Source organism: Cucurbita pepo, chromosome 6, assembly GCF_057944985.1.
Source record: "Cucurbita pepo subsp. pepo isolate OVF chromosome 6, ASM5794498v1, whole genome shotgun sequence".
Taxonomy (NCBI): domain Eukaryota; kingdom Viridiplantae; phylum Streptophyta; class Magnoliopsida; order Cucurbitales; family Cucurbitaceae; genus Cucurbita; species Cucurbita pepo.
In genome coordinates this window covers 7,275,197-7,290,707 of record NC_141803.1, presented here as the reverse complement: position 1 = coordinate 7,290,707, position 15,511 = coordinate 7,275,197, and the positions used below count along the sequence as shown (strand labels likewise).

The window sequence follows — 15,511 nt, the reverse complement described above, 5'->3', positions numbered from 1 at the left end:
ATTCCTAATGGATGTCTAGCATCAACAACTACTAGAGAATGCTCGCCCGAACAAAAAAAGGCCTAGGAGGTATGCAAACATACTGGTGGGTCCATATTCACACATATAAACCATGTGTTGGAAAATTAAGTACACATCCAATACCCCGCTTAGGATAGTCGCCGTAGAAAAATAGACTGATATGATAGGTCCCATTCATGATTCTATGTGTTTGCATTTAACCTCTACAAATGGGTCACTTACTAAATATTTCTTAAAATACTCAAGCCACCTACTTGTTTCACGTAAAGGCAAGTCATCCCTGTACTACTGACGACGACATCGCAACTCAAGATCATTTTACATGCATAAGGTAGTCGCATTTATTTTCTTAGACTTAAAAACGTCTTATTCTAGCCTATAGTTTATTGCTGTATCGTTTTAAAGATATTTTCGAACACGTAAGTCTATGACATTGTTTTGATTACGTTCTTTCCGCATAAAAATGATTACATTATGAAATTGATAGCAACTCTGAGTAAGTTTACTCTTTTTATGTAAGTGGCGGAGTGAATGGAACCATGTACAGTAAGTACACCCTATTTTACACAACTTATACTGTTCTAGGTCTAAAAAAAAAAAAAAAAAAAAAAAAACTAGATTTCTAACTCGAGTTAACATACTCTATTTTACCTGTTTTTTTTTTTATAAGTGCATATCTACGTGCATATTCTTAAGTACACCCTGTTTTTCCTGTAAGTACACCCTATTTTACACGCTAGATTTCTACTTAGCTAGAGTTGTTACCATTATCACAGCATAATCATTTCTATGCATAAATTAGCATTTAAACTTCTTCATAAAACGTAAACTCTATCTTAAAACACTGTCATTGACTTACGTATTCGAAAACATGTTTAAGACGACACAATGAAAGACTAAATAAAATAAATAAATATTTAAATTAAAAACCTCATATTCTAGCCTAAGGCTAAGAAAATAAATGAATCTACCCTATGCATGTGTCATGGTCTCGAATTGCGATGTCGTCATCATTCGTACAGTGATGCCTATGCATGTGTCATGGTCTCGAATTGCAATGACGTCATCATTCGTACACTGATGCCTTGCCTTTACCTTAAATAGAAGTAGCATTTGGCTTAAGTATTTTAAGAAATACTTAGTAAGTGACCCATTATTGAGGTTAAATGCAAACCCATACAATTTCATGAATGAGACCTATCATAAGAGTCTATTTTCTTATGGCGGCTATCCTAACGGAAAATTTGGATGTGTATTTAATTTTTTTACACACGGTTCACACATGTGAGTATGGACCCACCAATCGATTTGCACACCTCCTAGTCCTCTTTATAGTCGAGCGAGCATTCTGTGGTAGCTGTTGATGCAAGACACTCGTTAGGAATAGTGACCTAGTATTATGATAAACATAATGAGCGTTCCCCTACCTAGTAGCATACGCGTCCATAATATATTGAAGAAGAAGGGGTATCCCCCGATGCATGAGCGCACAATAATGCATGAGGTCCCAACATTTTTTCATTTTCATTATCATTTAATGCACAGCTAGCATCTTCCTTCATATCATATTATTTTTCATATCATTTATCATATCTTTCATGATATGTGGAGGTTGTATTTCATGCTAGCTCGTCGTTTTGCATGTCAATCATATCATAAAATTTGGCATGTTAAGATTATATATGAAATTTGGTGGGTATTGGATTAAGTTAATTAGCTAAACCAAGCAACGATGTAAAATGACTACATTGCCCCTAAGGAAATTTTCCGTAAAGAAATTTATCAAGAACGTGTGGCTAAGTACTTGCCCTTTTGTTTTTAAAATTTATTATGGAGGTGCAGGGAATTGAACCCTGTGCCTCTCACAGCGCTCTACCATATGAGCTACACCCCCTTTATAAAATAAATGTCCCGAACGTCCATGACGAAGTAAGTAGCCATTTTGGGCTCTTCATAATAAATACTTGTAGAATTACATCTATCTTTGTATAAACCTTAAAAAAAGTATGAATTAAACGAATATAAAAGAAAAACACCATGAACTGTGAGTTAAAGCTCCAAAATGATCAAATTGCTTCTGATTTAAGTAACGTTAAAATACTCCACTAAATGAATTTCGCTGCCTATTTATTTTTGATACTGAGCATAATATGATATGTGTATTTATTTTAATATTGAGCATAATAAGATATGTTAAGAGTTTATATGAAATTCAAGTAACGGTGTAAAATGACCTCCAAATGCTATGAAACTTTGTATTAAACCTAGGGAATTGAACCATGTGTCTCTCGCATGCGAAGCGATCGCTCTACCATATGAGCAATACCCTCTTCATTAGATTAAAGGTCCCGAACGTCTATGACGAAGTAAGTAGTCAATTTGGACTCGTCTTAAAAAGTACTTGTAGAAATTGCTTGGATCTTTGTATAAAGTTTAAACCAAGATGAATTAAAGGTATGTGAAAGAAAAACATCAAGATCAATGAGTTAAGTCTCTGAACCAATCAAATTGTTCGTGATTTAAGTAACGTTAAAATAAATCAGTAAATGAACTCCGCTGACTATGAATTTTTAATACTGAGCATAATATGACATGTTAGGAATTTATATGAAATTTTGTGGTCATTGGATAAAGTTAATTAGCTAAACCAAGTAACGGTGTAAAATGGCCATAATGCACATAAGGAAATTTACCTTTGGTTCATGATCTAGATGACTTCCAAATGCTATGTAACCTTGTATTAAACCTAGATGCGAGTTCATACTATATCGCTTTGGACGCACTAAGCTATGACATAGGTTTAAATTGTGTCAATTGAAATGTTTGAACCCTTTGATGTAGTTTCGGACTGTGTCACTTGGAACATACGAAGCCTTGAACACAGATTGTCAGGTTCATGACTAGAACCATAAATCTAAGAGTGTCTTGGAGAACAAGACAACAATCAAGGACTAGAACAAGGATCAAGATCCAAGTTCTGAAGATAAGAACCCATAATAATAGTACTAAGGTTGAGAACTCATAATCCAAGGATAAGAGTCCTAAAGATAGATCATGACAAGAAATCACAAGTGAAAAACAGACCTAACGAGTCCAAATACTTACAACAAGAACAAAAAAGAAATAACGAGTCCAAATACTTACAACAAGAACAAAAAAGAAATAACGAGTCCAAATACTTACAACAAGAACAAAAAAGAAATAACGAGTCCAAATACTTACAACAAGAACAAAAAAGAAATAGTGTGATAGGCTAAAATCTTTGTACTCAATATTTAATCTTAAAAAAAAATACAATGGAGGCACAGGGAATTGAACCCCGTGCCTCTCGCATGCGAAGCGAGCACTCTACCATATGAGCTACACCCCCTTTATGAAATAAAACTCCCAAACATTCATGATGAGGTAAGAAGCCATTTTGGACTCTTCTTAAGAAGTACTTTTAGAATGTGCTTGGATCTTTGTATTAAACTTAAATCAAGTATGAATTAAAGGAATGTGAAAGAAAAACACCAAGAATCGTGAGTGAAGGCTCCAAACCGATCAAATTTCTCAGAATTTAAGTAACATTAAAATAACCCACTAAATGAACTCTGCTGCCTATGAATTTTTAATCCTGAGCATAATGTGATATGTTAGGAGGTTATATGAAATTTGGTGGCCATTGGATAAGGTTAATTAGCTAAACCAATTAAAGGTGTATAATGACAACAATGCACATGAGTAAATTTAACTTTGTTTCATGATCTAGATGACCTCCAAATGCTATGAAACTTTTTAATTAAATCTATATTCAAGTCCAAACTATAACTTTGAATGCATGAACCAATGACGTATGAAGCATTGGACACAAGATGAACGTATGAAGCATTGGACACAGGATGAACGTATGAAGCATTGGACACAGGATGAACTCACAAGTCAAGAACAGAATTGAAATTTGGTGGCCATTGAATAAGATTAATTAGCTAAACCGAAACTTTTTAATTCAATCTATATTTGAGTCCACGTGAAGTCTTGGACACAGGATGAAAAGTCAAGAACAGAACTAAAGAGTCCAAGAAATAGTGTGTGAAAAGTCAAGAACAGAACTAAAGAGTCCAAGAAATAGTGTGTGAAAAGTCAAGAACAGAACTAAAGAGTCCAAGAAATAGTGTGTGAAAAGTCAAGAACAGAACTAAAGAGTCCAAGAAATAGTGTGTGAAAAGTCAAGAACAGAACTAAAGAGTCCAAGAAATAGTGTGTGAAAAGTCAAGAACAGAACATAACAATGGAGGTGCAAGGAATTGAACCCATGCCTCTTGCATGCAACGCGAGCGCTCTACCATATGAGCTACACCCTTTAAAGAATTAAGGCCCCGAATGTTAATGATGAAGTAAGAAGACATTTTGGACTCTTCTTAAGAAGTACTTTAGAATTAAAGGAATGTGAAAGAAAAACACCAAGAACCGTGAGTTAATGCTCCGATCAAATTTCTCAGGATTTAAGTAACATTAAAATAACTCAGTAAATGAACTCTGCCAATGAATTTTTAATACTGAGCATATATGATATGTTTCGTCCTTGGATAAGGTTAATTAGTTAATCCAATTAACGGTGTAAAATAACCATAATGCACATAGGGAAATTTACCTATGGCTTAGTTAATCCAATTAACGGTGTAAAATAACCATAATGCACATAAGGAAATTTACCTATGGCTCATGATATAGATGAGCTCAAATTCTATGAAACTTTATATTAAACCTAGATGCAAGTTTAAACTACGTCGTTTGGAACGCTAGATCATGATAAGAACTCAAAATTCAACTAAGAGACCTCATATCAAAGTCTATCAAGATAGATCTAGATCAAATATAATGGAGGCCGCAGGGAATTGAACCATGTGCCTCTCACATGCGAAGCGAGCACTCTACCATATGAGCTACACCCCCTTTATAAAATAAAGGTCCCAAACGTTTATGATGAGGTAAGAAGCCATTTTGGACTCTTCAAGTACTTTTAGAATTATCTTGGATCTTTGTATAAACCTTGGACCAAGTATGAATTAAAGAAATGTGAAAGAAAAACACCAAGAACCGTGAATCAAGGCTTCGAATCGATCAAATTGCTCGTGATTTAAGTAACATTAAAATAACCCACTAAATGAACTCCGCTGCCTATAAATTTTTAATACTGAACATAATATGACATGTTAAGAATTTATATGAAATTTGGTAGTCATTGGATAAGGTTAATTAGCTAAACCAAGTAATGGTGTAAAATGACCATAACGCACATAAGAAAATTTACATTTGGTTCATAATCTAGATGACCACCAATTGCTATGAAACTTTATTAAAGGTAGATTCAATTTCAAACTACAACCATGGCATAGGTTTAGACTGTGTCGCTTTGAAGATAAGAACCCAGAACAATAGTACCAAGACCCTTAGATAGGCTAGAATCTTAAAACAAATACAATGGAGGTGCAGGGAATTAAACCCCATGCCTCTCGCATGCGAAGCGAGCGCTTAACCATATGAGCTACACCCCCTTCATAAAATAAATGTCCCAAACGTTCATAGTGAGGTAAGAAGCCATTTTGGACTCTTTTAAGAAGTACTTTTAGAATTTTCTTGGATCTTTGTATAAACCTTAAACCAAGTATGAATTAAAGGAATGTGAAAGAAAAATACCTAGAATCGTGATTTAAGGCTTCGAACTGATCAAATTTCTCAGGATTTAAGTAACGTTAAAATAACCCACTAAATGAACTCTGCTGCCTATGAATTTTTAATACGAGCATAATATGACATGTTAGAAGTTTAAATGACATTTGGTAGTCATTGGATAAGGTTAATTCGCTAAACCAATTAATAGTGTAAAATGACCATAATGCACATAAGGAAATTTACCTGTTGTTCATGATCTAGAATGACCTCCAAATTCTATGAAACTTTGTTTTAAACCTAGATGTGAGTTTAGACTATATCGTTTGGAACGCATGAAACCATTGCATAGGTTCAGACTGTGTCACTTAAAATGTATGAAGTCTTGGACGTAGGTGAACATTGTGTCGCTTGGATCGTATGAGCCTTGGACTCAGGATGTCACGTTCATGACTAGTACCATAAATACTAGGGGGAGTGTCTTGGAGAATAAGACAACAATCAAGGACTAGAAAAAGGATCAAGATTCAAGTTCTACCAAAATAACAGTACCAAGACCCTTAGACTAGAACTAAGGTTGAGACCTCATACTCCAAGGATCAAAGTCTTAAACATAGATCATGATAAGAACATACAAGTCAAGAACAGAACTAAAGAGTCCAAGTACTTACAACCCTTGTGCCCTATGGCCTAAGTGAGCTACCCTGTGGCACATATGTGTGTCATTGTGTGGGCGAGCTTTCCAAGATGAGTGTCTCATGCGGCTTCCTTTGAAATGAATTTTTTCAAGGACAGTACCGGGCGGCACAGGTGTGCGGGTATTGCGCTCCAGCCCACGTGTTGGAGGATGCTACATACACCCACTATCCGGCACAATTTCCTTAAATGACATGGCATGGGCACGGGAGGGCCAATGTCTCGATAGAACCCGGATTGATGAAAGTTCGGCAAGTCCCGATAAGATGAGCGACACGCAGGCCCATTCTCAATAGCATGACCAAGTGAGTTTTGATGGTCGACGACACTCTGAGACTCGAGATGGTATCAAGACATATTGGCCATGTCGATGGAGATCGAGATGACAAGATGAGACGCGATGGTGTATTGATTGTCCTTGGCCCGAGCAGAGGCAAGGTCGAGTTTTATAAATTGGCCTACTGTAGAGGTAAGTCGGTTGTGTCGCATACAATTGAACATGCATGCGCAGGCGGCGTGTGTGGTCGAACGAGCTTGGATTCTACACAACCGATGTTCGATTGACGAAGACAAACCTCGCCCACGACGAAGCCACAAAATTGGAGCGAAAAATATATATGGGAATTAATTCTCCTTAAGGCTGGTCGTGAGCATGTCTAGATCATGATGCCGCATGGTCAAGAATGTAGGATCATGACCGTAAGAACAAGAAAAGAAAAGAAATTGTGTAATAGACTAAAATTTTGTACTCATTCCATTTTTTTAATTACTTATGTATGGTTAAAATAAATGTATTGAAAGTTGTGTTTTAAATTCTCTATGTTTTATTTCTCATTAAAAACAAACCCATAAGCATTCTACCAGCTACACCCCTTTATAGAATAAAGGTCTCGAAGGTTCATGATGAGGTAAGAAGACATTTTGTATTCTTCTTAAGAAGTACTTTTAGAATTTGCTTGGATTTTTTTATAAACCTTAAACCAAGTATGAATAAAAGGAATGTGAAAGAAAAACACCTAGAAAAGGAATCCGAAAGAAAAACACTTAGAACCATGATTTAAGGCTCCGAATCGATCAAATTTCTCAGGATTTAATTAACATTAAAATAACCTACTAAATGAACTCTACTGCCTACGAATTTTTAATACTAAGCATAATATGATATGTTAGGAGTTTATATGAAATTTGGTGGTCATTGGATAAGGTTAATGTTGGGTTTTATGTCCAAAAACTCATAGTTTGTAAATAAAAACATATTCTATTTTCAATAAAGTTATTATTGATGTTTATTCAGTAAAGATTGTTATTGAATAAAGTGAATTTTACGATCGTTAATCTAAATCCAATAAACTAAGAATACTCTGGCTATAGTATGATTACTTGAACTATATGTAGAGACATAAGAGTGAATCAAGTTCAAGTATATAGTCCAAATGATCTATAGTACCGGGATAAGGCTGAGTACCTTATCCTGGGGGACACTATTGATGTATCCCACTTTTGTATATGACATAAACAATGTAATCACTAAATTGTACATGCGGAGACATGTGAGTGGGGACGTCCTATGCAATAGTATTGCATAAGATCGGACCATGAAGAAAATCACTCTCACTTTATAATGTCGTTTACTGTTGAAACTGATTTTCTTTTCATTCGATGACCTAGGTAACTCGATCTTAATCCTGAGCTAACCATGAACTCATGTTTATTCGGAGTTATCCTTAGATTTGCATGGGTGAGAGTGGCTCGAGTTCACCAACTCATTAGGCCTCCCATTTCCGGGGTAAGACTGGGTGAATGGCTGGGGACGTGGGGTGCAAGATGGAATTCGCTCCTACCCACTTTTAGGAATAGAAGAGAGGTAGTTCCCTTCAGTACTCACTCCAGGTCTTGAACAAGGGGTCCCACCCTCTCATTGGCCTAAGAGGAATTCGGTTTACTGGTTAGACCACAAACCAAATGTTCATTAGAGGATTAGTGGGACATAAGAAACAAGAAGTAACTTTAGGGGTAAAATGGTTAATTGACCCAGCTTTTGTTACGGTGCATTGTCAAGGTGCTATCCAAACATGCGTGAATACTATAGAAAATTTTGGGTAGCATCAAGACGTTGACGTTATGGACAAAGACGTAAGACATGCTTATTTGCACTAAAGAGTGTCGTGGCGCCTGAAGGGGCGTTGAGCTTGACACTAGCTTAGCATTAAGATATTGTGACACACAAATCCCGACATGAGAAAATTTCTAGTTTAAAATTTTAAATTAACGAAGAAGCCAAATTTTAAAATGTGGTAGAAGAGAAAAATTCTTAGAAAATCTCCTGGAAGTAAAAATGGTAGAAAAATGAAAGAAAATTCAAAGTCAACCCTCAAGGGTTTAGGGTTATTTTGGTCATTTTAGTGCAGCTTTGTTAATTAGGTACATGTAAGTAACATAAACAAGAAGGTTTAAGAAACAAGAGAGAGAAAGAAGAAGAAAGAGGAAAAAAAAATGATTTAAAGTAGACAAGTGTCACCTGATCCGTAAAAAATCCTTCACAATTTTTTTTTCAAATGAACCATGGTTTAAAATAGACCAGGTTCAAACTATGTTTTATTTCTCATGAAAAATTTATCAAGAACAGAACTAAAGGGTGTAAGTACTTACAACAAGAACGAACAAGAAAAGAGAGAGTGTGGCTAAGTACTTGCCCTTTTGTTTTTAAAAAAATGATAATTCATACATTTTAAAAAAATGTATAAAATAAATTTATTATGGAGGTGCAAGGAATTGAACCCTATGCCTCTTGCATGCAAAGCGAGCGCTCTACCATATAAGCTACACCCCCTTTATAAAATAAAGGTCCCGAACGTCCATGACGAAGTAAGTAGCCCTTTTGGGCTCTTCATAATAAATACTTGTAGAATTACATCTATCTTTGTATGTTAAAAAAAGTATGAATTAAACGAATATGAAAGGAAAACACCATGAACGGTGAGTTAAAGCTCCAAAATGATCAAATTGCTTCTGATTTAAGTAACGTTAAAATACTTCACTAAATGAATTTCGCTGCCTATTTATTTTTAATACTGAGCATAATATGATATGTGTATTTATTTTAATATTAAGCATAATATGATATGTTAAGAGTTTATATGAAATTTTATGGTCATTGGATAAGGTTAATTAGCTAAACCAAGTAACGGCGTAAAATGACCATAATGCACCAAAGGAAATTTACCTTTGGTTCATTATCTAAATGACCTCCAAATGCTATGAAACTTTGTATTAAACCTAGGGAATTGAACCATGTGTCTCTCGCATGCGAAACGATCGCTCTACCATATGAGCAATACCCTCTTCATTAGAATAAATGTCCCGAACGTCTATGACGAAGTAAGTAGTCAATTTGGACTCGTCTTAAGAAGTACTTGTAGAAATTGCTTGGATCTTTGTATAAAGTTTAAACCAAGATGAATTAAAGGTATGTGAAAGAAAAACATCAAGATCAATGAGTTAAGTCTCTGAACCGATCAAATTGTTCGAGATTTAAGTAACGTTAAAATAAATCAGTAAATGAACTCCGCTGACTATGAATTTTTAATACAGAGCATAATATGACATGTTAGGAATTTATATGAAATTTTGTGGTCATTGGATAAAGTTAATTAGCTAAACCAAGTAATGGTGTAAAATATCCATAATATGCACATAAGGAAATTTACCTTTGGTTCATGATCTAGATGACAATTGAAATGTTTGAACCCTTTGATGTAGTTTTAGACTGTGTCAGTTGGAACATACGAAGCCTTGAACACACAGAATGGAGGTGCAGAGAATTGAACCCCGTGCCTCTCGCATGCGAAGCGAGCGCTCTACCATATGAGCTACACCCCCTTTATAAAATAAAAGTCCCAAATGTTCATGATGAGGTAAGAAGCCATTTTGGACTCTTCTTAAGAAGTACTTTTAGAATGTGCTTGGATCTTTGTATTAAACTTAAATCAAGTATGAATTAAAGGAATGTGAAAGAAAACACCAAGAATCGTGAGTGAAGGCTCCAAACCGATCAAATTTCTCAGGATTTAAGTAACATTAAAATAACCCACTAAATGAACTCTGCTGCCTATGAATTTTTAATCCTAAGCATAATGTGATATGTTAGGAGGTTATATGAAATTTGGTGGCCATTGGATAAGGTTAATTAGCTAAACCAATTAACAGTGTACAATGACCACAATGCACATGAGTAAATTTAACTTTGGTTCAAAATGTAGATGACCCCCAAATCCTATGAAACTTTTTAATTAAATCTATATTTGAGTCGAGACTACTAGCTTTGAACGCATGAACGATTGACGTATGAAGTCTTGGACATAGGATGAACTCACAAGTCACAAGTCAAGAACAGAACTAAAGAGTCCAAGTACTTAAACAAGAAAAAGAAATAGTGTGATAGGTTAGAATCTTGAAACAAATAAATACAATGGAGGTGCAGGGAAGTGAACCCGTGCCTCTCGCATGTGAAGCAAGCGCTCTACAATATGAGCTATACACCCTTTATAGAATTAAGGCCCCGAATGTTAATGATGAGGTAAGAAATGTATAAACCTTAAACGAAGTATGAATTAAAGGAATGTAAATACACCCTTTATAGAATTAAGGCCCCAAATGTTAATGATGAGGTAAGAAATGTATAAACCTTAAACGAAGTATGAATTAAAGGAATGTGAAAGAAAAATACCAAGAACCGTGAGTTAATGCTCTGAACCGATCAAATTTCCAAGGAATTAAGTAACATTAAAATAACTCAGTAAATGAACTCTGCTGCCAATATTTTTAAAAATGACCATAATGCGAGACCTGAGACCTCAGATCAAATATGATGGAGGCCGCAGAGAATTGAACCATGTGCCTCTCAAATGCGCAGCGAGCACTCTACCATATGAGCTACACCCCCTTTATAACATGAAGGTCCCAAACGTTCATGATGAGGTAAGAAGCCATTTTGGACTCTTCAAGTACTTTTAGAATTTTCTTTGATCTTTGTATAAACCTCAGACCAATATGAATTAAAGAAATGTGAAAGAAAAATACCAAGAACCGTGAGTCAAGGCTCTGAATCGATCAAATTGCTCGTGATTTAAGTAACATTAAAATAATCCACTAAATGAACTCCGTTGCCTATAAATTTTTAATACTGAACATAACATGACATGTTAAGAGTTTATATGAAATTTGGTAGTCATTGGACAAGGTTAATTAGTTAAACCAAGTAACGGTGTAAAATGTAAATGACGACCAATTGCTATGAAACTTTATCAAACGTAGATTCAATTTCAAACTACAACCACTGTGTCGCTTTGAAGATAAGAACCCAGAACAATAGTACCAAGACCCCTAGATAGGCTAGAATCTTAAAAAAAATACAATGGAGGTGCAGGTAATTGAACCCCATGCCTCTCGCATGAGAAGCGAGCGCTCTACCATATGAGCTACACCCCCTTCATAAAATAAATGTCTCAAACGTTCATGGTGAGGTAAGAAACCAATTTGGACTCTTTTAAGAAGTACTTTTTGAATTTTCTTGGATATTTGTATAAACCTTAAACCAAGTAGGAATTAAAGGAATGTGAAAGAAAAATACCTAGAATCATGATTTAAGGCTTCGAACTGATCAAATTTCTCAGGATTTAAGTAACGTTAAAATAACCCACTCAATGAACTCTGCTGCCTATGAAGTTTTAATACGAGCATAATATGACATGTTAGAAGTTTAAATGACATTTGGTGGTCATTGGATAAGGTTAATTCGCTAAACCAATTAATAGTGTAAAATGACCATAATGCACATAAGAAAATTTACCTGTTGTTCATGATCTAGAATGACCTCCAAATTCTATGAAACTTTGTATTAAACCTAGATGTGAGTTTAGACTATATCGTTTGGAACGCATGAAATCATTGCATAGGTTCAGACTGTGTCACTTGAAATGTATGAAGTCTTGGACGTAGGTTAACATTGTGTCGCTTGGATCGTATGAGCCTTGGACTCAGGATATCAGGTTCATGACTAGTACCATAAATACTAGGGGGAGTGTCTTGGAGAATAAGACAACAATCAAGGACTAGAAAAAGGATCAAGATTCAAGTTCTACCAAAATAACAGTACCAAGACCCTTAGACCAGAACTAAGGTTGAGACCTCATACTCAAAGGATCAAAGTCTTAAAAATAGATCATGATAAGAACATAAAATTCAAGAACAGAACTAAGGAGTGCAAGTACTTACAACTCCTGTACCCTATGGCATAAGTGAGCTACCCTCTGGCACATACGTGTGTCATAGTATGGGCGAACGTGTCAAGATTAGTGTCTCGTACAGCTTCCTTTGAAATGGGCTTTTTCAAGGACAGTACCGGGCGGCACGGGTGTGCGGTGTTGCGTTCTAGCTCGCGTGTTGGAGGTTGCTACATACACCCGCTATCCGACACTGTATCCGTAAGTGACATGGCATGGGCACGGGAGGGCCAATGCCTCGATAGAACCTGGATGGATGGATGTTCGGCAAGTCCCAATGAGATGAGCTACACGCGGGCCCATTCTCGATAGCATGACCAAGTGAGTTTTGATGGCCAACGACACCCTGAGACTCGGGACGGTATCAAGACATATTGGCCATGTCGATGGAGATCGAGATAACAAGATGAGACGCGATGGTGCATTGAGAGTCCTTGGCCTGAGCAGAGGCAAGGTCGAGGCGAATGACTTGGCCTAGTGTAGAGGTAAGTCAGTTGTGTCGCATACTATTGAATATGCATGCGCAGGCGGCGTGTGTGATCGAACGAACTTGGATTCTGCACAACCGATGTTCGATTGGCGAAGACAAACCTCGCAAAGGTTCGACGAAGCCAAAAAGTCGGGGCGAAAAATATATCTAGGACTTAATTTCTCTTAAAGCTAGTCATGAGCGTGTCTAGATCATGACGCCGCGCGGTCAAGAATGTATGGCAGTAAGAACAAGAAAAAAAGAAAGAAATTGTGTAATAGACTAGAATCTTTGTACTTATTCCATTTGTTAATTACTTATGTATGGATAAAATAAATGTATTGAAAGTTGTGTTTTAAATTCTTGTGTTTTATTTCTCATTAAAAACAAACTCATGTGCAAAGCGAGCATTCTACCATATGAGCTACACCCCCTTTATAAAATAAAGGTCTCGAACGTTTATGATGAGGTAAGAAGCCATTTTGGACTCTTCTTAAGAAGTACTTATAGAATTTGCTTGGATTTTTATATAAACCTTAATCCAAGTATGAATTAAAGGAATGTGAAAGAAAAACACCTAGAACCGTGATTTAAGGCTCCGAATCTATCAAATTTCTCAGGATTTAATTAATGTTAAAGTAACCCACTAAATGAACTCTACTGCCTATGAATTTTTAATACTGAACATAATATGATATGTTACGAGTTTATATGAAAAATTTGGTGGTCATTGGATAAGGTTATTTAGCTAAACCAAGTAACGGTGTAAAATGAACCTAATGCACCTAAGGAAATTTACAATTTACCATTGGTTCATGATCTTCATGATTGCCAAATGGTAAGAAACCTTGCATTAAACCTAGATATGAATTGAAATGTATGAAGCCTTGAATACAGGATCTCAGGTTCATGACTAGTACCATAAATACGAGGGGATTGTCTTGGAGAATAAGACAACAATCAAAGACTAGAAAAAGAATCCAGATTCACATTAAACCTAGATATGAATTGAAATGTATGAAGTCTTGAATACAGGATCTCAGGTTCATGACTAGTACCATAAATACGAGGGAGTGTCTTGGAGAATAAGACAACCATCAAAGACTAGAAAAAGGATCCAGATTCAAGTTCAATAGGCTAGAATTTTAAAAAAATAAGAATGGAGGTGCAGGGAATTGAACCCCGTGCCTCTCGCATGCGAAGCGAGCGCTCTACCATATGAGCTACACCCCCTTTATAGAATAAAGGTCTCGAACGTTCATGATGAGGTAAGAAACCATTTTGGACTCTTTTTAAGAATTACTTTTAGAATTTGCTTGGATTTTTGTATAAACCTTAAACTAAGTATGAATTAAAGGAATGTGAAAGAAAAACACCAAGAGCGGTGAATTAAGGCTTCGAACCGATTAAATTGATTGTGATTTAAGTAACATTAATATAACCCACTAAATAAACTCGACTGCCTATGAATTTTTAATACTGAGAATAATATGACATGTTAAGAGTTTATATGAAATTTGGTAATCATTGGATAAGGTTAATTAGCTAAACCAAGTAACGGTGTAAAATGACCATAATGCACATAAGGAAATTTAACTTTGGTTCATGATCTAGATGACCTCCAAATGTTATGAAACTTTTTATTAAACCTAGATTCGAGTTCAGACTATGTCGCTTTTCAACGCATGAACCCATCACATAGGTTCAAATTGTGTCACTTTTAATGTATGAAGCCTTTGACGTATGTTAACAGTATGTCGCTTTGAACGTATGAAGCCTTTAACAAATGATGTCAGGTTCATGAATAGTACCATAAATAATAGGGGGAGTGTCCTATCTTAAAACAAATAACAATAGAGGTGCAGGGAATTGAATCCCGTGCCTTTTGCATGAGAAGCGAACACTCTACCATATGAGCTACACCCCCTTAATAAAATAAAGGTCCCGAACGTTCATGGGTGAGGTAAGAAACCATTTTGGACTCTTCTGATATTTATTATACATGATGTTGGCAATGGAACCAATACATCTCTCTGGTATGACTCTTAGCTGCCTATCGGTTCTATAGTGTAAAGGTATGTATGGTGAATCATAGGGGAGTCTGGTGTGTTCCCAAAAATGTCAAAGTGAAAAAGTAGCGACTTTCTAATTCATAATTCCAGATGGTCCCTTTGCAGCTGCAAATCAAGATCGGTAAGAAATGGGGGAGTGTATCAGAGCCATAAGGCCCTTGAGCAGTGAGCAAGAAGACAGAGTTATATGGATGCGTGCGTGATCACCCTGTTTTCTCTAAAAGGCGCCTTGAGGTTAATCAGACATAAACAAGCTACTATGCCTTGGTGTAAACCGGAGAGATTTTAAAGAAGGAACTCATTCGTGGACTGATTCCCAC

At 36.0% G+C, this 15,511-nt stretch overlaps 3 non-coding genes across 3 annotated transcripts; all 3 read right to left on the bottom strand.

Moving 5' to 3' along the window:
• Positions 1 to 3,318: 3,318 nt before the first annotated feature.
• TRNAA-CGC (transfer RNA alanine (anticodon CGC)) lies at positions 3,319 to 3,391 on the bottom strand. The gene has a single exon. It is a non-coding gene; the product is annotated as a tRNA-Ala (tRNA).
• A 6,784-nt stretch (positions 3,392 to 10,175) lies between these two features.
• TRNAA-CGC (transfer RNA alanine (anticodon CGC)) lies at positions 10,176 to 10,248 on the bottom strand. Its single transcript has one exon. It is a non-coding gene; the product is annotated as a tRNA-Ala (tRNA).
• Positions 10,249 to 14,279: 4,031 nt separating this feature from the next.
• On the bottom strand, positions 14,280 to 14,352 carry TRNAA-CGC (transfer RNA alanine (anticodon CGC)). The gene has a single exon. It is a non-coding gene; the product is annotated as a tRNA-Ala (tRNA).
• Positions 14,353 to 15,511: the final 1,159 nt, after the last annotated feature.